Here is a 6200-nt window from a genome sequence, read left to right on the forward strand (position 1 = left end):
ATTAAGCAAGAAGTCCATTCATAATGGCACAACTGTACCTAATGATGAGCTCATGAATGCTTTATACATCTCTGATCCCGATCCGTCGACAGGATATATGGACTTCTGGAAATCTTGGCACACAAATTACATTCTTGCTAGGCTAACTTCAAGTTCAGTGGAATACGACACCTGGTTGGAAAGAGAACACGATGCCAATGAAGCCATAACAAATCTTTGGTCGTATACAGCACATATGGTTGTTTCAAACTTATTTGATCTATATGGTCATTTTAAGGTTACTGAACAACTAGGAAACAACAAACCAACAGGTGTTATTGATTTCAAGACACTATCGTCCCATTTTCTTAACGTTAGTCAAACCTTTGATTCATATAATGATACCTGGCCCTATTCATCGTTTAGCAAAGATTTTTTCAAGGACTTTTCTGTGGCTCTTCTACACTTGCAGCAAATGGTAAATTTCCATGATGCACGTATTCTGTATTTTTCAAACTTGGGCGTTGACAATTCGTCAAGATCTGATGTACTAGAATCTCTCTTTTCTACCACATTACTGAATTATATTCCAAGCCAAGCTACTAGCAATGTATTTTATCATTCTATAGTATTGGAAGCTATCGACTCATTTACTAGAGACAATTGGTCATATTCTCCTCAAGTAGAAACCGAAGTAACCAGAAGGTGTTCGGATCTGTCAGGTTCTCCCGTTGCCACTGAATATTATTGTAAAGCTAAAGATGTTACTGTGTTACTAAGAGAGTGCCTTAGTTTGAATGACGTTGTTCCATGTCTGTATTATCCCTTGTTTCAAGACTACTTCGAAAAAGGTAGATTTAGATCTCAAGACGAATTAGCTTTAATAACATGGGCCGCCGAGAAAACACGCATCGTGCTTACCTCAATTAAAGATAGTGTTTCCGCAGAAAATGAGGCTGGAATCAGAAAGTTCGTTCAAGAATACAACTCACATTTTACAATCGTAAATGTCAAGCAATGTGTTCATAATTGGCCGAAATCCTTTGACTGTGATGGTAATTATACGTGTATGATAAACACTATGTACAGATTTGACTGTTTGATTCGATTCCTGATAGATCAAAGTCAGAAACTATTGGATGTAAAATCCTCAAGACGATGGTCTGACCCAATCGTTTTAACGGCTAAGAATAACGTAATGATCTGGCTATCTTACTTGCCTATGGCTAATTATGTTAGCTTTGATTCTGATGACATCAATGATATAATCATATCAACACAGAGAACTGTTAATGATTACGTTACAAGTTATAATATTGCCGGCCTTACGAAGTTTTCATTGAATCTTCCACCAGTTACACTCGTTCCACTTTGGGCCAGAAATGCTGCTTGTCAAACGGTAACACATAACGAGGCCTACACCATATATTGTACCTTAGAGCCATTGTTGAACAGCGTTCACATGTTTGTGAAAGCATACAAACATGGTCGTAAATCTTCTGTGAAGGTGTTGAATCCAAATGTTAATTACAGAGTTTTAATCGAACAACTTCAACTAGATCGTATTCAACAATATATCAATGAACAAACACAGTCGTATTTCAATGATATCACCAGTCAGCTTCAACACAATTTTGGATCACTATCAACTTATTTTTCATCTTTAGCTGATTATGATAAGCGGAAAGCAACTGCTGATATTTACTCCATTGATGAAAAACTTAAATTTTTTAGTGGTCTAGTAAACACACTTACCGATAAAGTAAAATCTTCATTTTCCGTTGTCCTGGGTTTTGCCATTGGTGCCAATACCGCTGAAGCAGTCCAGAAAACTGTTCAATATGGTGTTGCCGTTGCTCAAGTAGCTAATCCTTTGTCAACATTACTTGGAGGTTCTAGTATTCTTGATTTGATGGACAGCATTAATGATTTGGCTCAGACTAGTGTTACTACAGCTGTTTTGGTAAATCTCAGTGAGGATGAATTCCCAAAGATCGCAAATTTGGCCAAAAAAATCGGCACTGGGTTTCTTGCTAATAAGGAGCATTTGGATAATACTAAAGCATTAATTGATGGTATAAAAGAGGGTACGCCTAATATGGATGACATAGCGCTCACATTCCTTGAACAAGACGAGGCCTACGATTCACAGGTTTTGAAATCTGACATATCTTTATACGGAGAAAAACTTGCGACTGTCGCTGAAACATTATGTGAAGCTGCGTTTTCAGGAGATACAGCTGCTAGTGCTTTGGTTGAAGTAGGATTAGCTACCAGTGGAGATTGTACTAAAATAAGTGCAATGATTGCTCAATTAATCACTGTTTATGAAGAGCTTTATGATTTCCAATTCGATCTCATGGACACATTAGCTGACGCTGTCCGCGCTAATTTAGCATTTGAAAAAGCAAATAAAATGAAATTGATATACACCAGCGGAACTAGAGTTGACCAGGCCTTTTTACAGAGTAGTGCTGTAAACACTTACATGGTTTCTGTTATGCATATTTGGGCAGTTATTACTGAATATTGTAATGTTCTAACATATATAAGAGGGGGAGAGGTGCCTAAAAAGTGTGATACAGCTATCAATAGTCCGTCCCACGAGAATGTTGCTCAGGTTCTTAGCTATAATCCCGCTCCACTTTGTCATGTCAACAACGAGATTACAAATTTCCATGTTATACCAACTCAACCTAGTGGAGCCGGAGATAAAGGTTATATCGATCTTGAAAAACTATATAATCTTGAAGAAGTGACATTTCAAATTCCAAACCATCAATGGCTTCAAAATAATGGCTGGGTACATGTTTCAGAAGACGAAAAACCCACCTATGTAAGTAGATTTGAATTGTATCTTCCTCCAATGTCGGGCACTTCTCAGCACACAGTTGAAATCACAGCTAAACCAAGTTCACAAAACTATTTGTCAAATGGCGGAACTAAGTACATATTGCCTGTTGATGGATATAGCTGCAGGTATACTGAAAACAGTCACAATTGTTATAAGAAATTTGTAAATAATCCATATACTTTGTGCAGAACCAACCCATTAAGTCAGCTATGCGTTACCTCCAATGGGCATGTTGACAGATATATTCAACCATCCATATACAATGAATGGAAAGTATCAGCTACATCTTTGCCTTTGAATCAAGTTGCTCCAAAGCCCACTACTGATTTTAAGCTACAGGTTGGTATAACTATGTGCAGACCTAACTTAGCCAACAGAAAACGGCGTGATGTAGCAGAGTCTTTGCAAGAAACTGTCAATTTCATTAGAAACCGAAGAGGTGCTCAGCATTGTTGCAGCTCACACCAATACTGGAATGGCACAGCTTGTACCACCTGTCCATCCGGATCAAGTCAAAGACATAATGGTTATTATTGTCAGTAAGCAGCTAAAGAGTTTGTGACATACTCTGAAACATTTAGAGAACTTCAGACCTTAAAGACAAGCTGTCACCATGTCTATAATTATGTGGGTGATGTTAATCATTTTCATACTGGTAATGTAGAAAGCATTTCCTTTTTCTAATTTTTCTATTCTATTTTTGCGCTTTGGTGGTTTGTTTTGTTTACTTTTTTTCTTTCATTTTCCACATTTCAATCTTTTTCTATTTTTTAAATCTTTAATTTCTTCTATAGACAAAGAAACTCCAAATTTATGGATGAGTACCGCCGATCTGCACTTATTTTCTCCCTTTTCCCCAGTTTATTTAATAGTTTCTTTATTGACTTCTTGGGTCACTGGGTGATGATGACATCATGTTTGATCACTTGCTCGAAATAATGTATGCGTGTAAGAGACTGAACAAGGGAAACATGCAATCATAAATAATAATTAATATAATTTAATAATGTAAACAATGTAGAACTGCTGTAGAATTTAATATGCTTATCGTCAATTACATAGTTAGTGAAGTCTACTTATCAGCGTAATTAATAAACAGATCAGAGCTATATAATAATGAAATATATAATAATTAATTAATAATAATTAGGTATGAAGGCTTACATGTACTAACTTTAGATATTGCAGATACGAAATGCCATAACATTATGACTAATATTCAGAATAATATTATAGAATTATTAAGCTACCCATTCGTTAAAAGCGTTCAGTGCAAAATATTTTGAAAACATGGTATCGTAGGTAGAATAAGCTATTAATTAATTAAAGTAAAAATTAGAATTAGAGTGAAAATATGAAATCTGTAGCACATGATTATATCAATAAATATACAAATCATTGCGAAACGTGTTTTTTGAAAATGTTTAACCAGTTGTAGTTCTTTTTACTTTGCACTTATTACGCATCGGATGGGAATGTGGACGTGTGAGCGGCATGTAAGCTGAAGTAACTAACAGTTCTTGTAGTTCATTAGGACCCAGTGCTCACTCGTGTACCAAAAAGAAGGGACTCATAATCGACGATAACTCTTGTCAACGACCACTTCTCTTAATCACCACAGTCTCTCATAAAGGATCCGCTTCTCATAAATAATAACTACCTGTCGTAAGCAACCACCTCTCTTAAACGACTACAACCTCTTCTAAAGCACACATTTAGACAATTTTCATGTCACATAAAAATTCAAAAACATAACAATCATTGTTATGTTTTGATTTTTATGAAATGAAAAATATTTAAAATGGCAAATCAACTCAAACCACACAGAAGCACAACGTAGCTTATGAGAGGTTGAGGTCGTTTAAGAGAGGTGGCCGCCGGTTATGAGAAGCGGTCCCTTACGAGATGCGGGGTGGTCCTTTAAGACAGGTAGTCTTTTACGAGCGGTGGTCGTTACAAGAGGTTTTACTACATTTAACGGTGGACATTTGCTTCAATATTAGCTGTCGCTTTCTAGATTATCGGTTGTAACACGCGCCTCTCTATTGTTTAGAATATCTTATCTGCTGGTGCTGCGATGTGGAAGCAAAACAAAACAAAATGCGCATAAAGGTAACGTCGCCACCTCTTATGGTTAAATTATGACGACGATGATGATGACGACTACAACTTGGAAGGGTGTGAGATCTGAAGGGAAGTAGATAGAAAGCAAACATGAGGATTTTAGTCGGACATCTCAACACAAGGCGAACATTGTAACATTTGTCTTCGGCCATTTCTCTTCCTCGCGAAATCGTTTTCGTGTGTCCGTCGTGTTAACGAATGCTTTGCGGCCGAGTGAATTTTGCAACTTAAAGGCGATGTTGAAATGCATGTTTTTGTATAAATCGGAAACGCATACGTTCTCGGATCGTCGTCCTTTCGCCAATCTTATTTTAAACTGGCAGTCTTTGATGTGGCAAATGTTATCGCCCTGTTGACGAGTCGTCGGATTGCATGCTGTTTTGGAAATGAGCTATCCGTTTGTTTGACGGTACCTGAATTTGTGCACTTCTCCAATTTCTTCTTCAGTGTCTTACTCTCTCCCGATCTGAATGTTTGCATCAACGAATCCTTTCGACAAAGAGGAGAAACGGCAAAGGTTTTGTTGTTCAGGTCGATCAATTTGAATGCAACGTTTATAGTTTGGATAAAAGAAATAATGACAAAACTGGTTTCGTATTTTATACTTTAGACCTAACATTCGCCATCGTTTTTTCTCTATGTCGTCATCATCTCCACCTATTTACTCAGGTCAAGGCGTTAATTGGCCAGAATATAAGTAGCGACGCATCGCTATCTTTGATAAACTACATCATAAACACAAAGAACTTTACAAATACAAGGCTCAAGTTTATTAAGCATATTCAAACTTTTACCATATCTTATAATATATGATTAGGGAAGTGTAATTCCACTCTTCCCTGGTATGACGTTCTTTACAATTTATACAATATAATACATATTAATAATAAAATGGAATTGTTTAGTTTGGATATTAACACGATTTTGTACCATTACGGATTTCTACAATCTGCATTTTAACTACAGTACTGTATTATGTCCGGTTCCTAATTCAGTTAAAATATGCATAATCACATGTTCAGAAATCCCAGTAGAGTTAGGTAAATCCTCATTTCTCATGGCTATACAGTACTTGTATTTGTAATATAATGAAATAAGTACATATGTTGTACTTTGTTTACAACTTACAGTACAGAATGTACCAGTATAAATTAATACAGTAAAAATGAAAAACTTGCAAGATCAGCAGCATAATTCAGATAGCGCCCTCTATCGACATCTGGCAAAAATGCTACAGTATTGA

The sequence above is a fragment of the Antedon mediterranea genome, chromosome 1 (genome assembly GCF_964355755.1).
Source record: "Antedon mediterranea chromosome 1, ecAntMedi1.1, whole genome shotgun sequence".
Lineage (NCBI taxonomy): Eukaryota > Metazoa > Echinodermata > Crinoidea > Comatulida > Antedonidae > Antedon > Antedon mediterranea.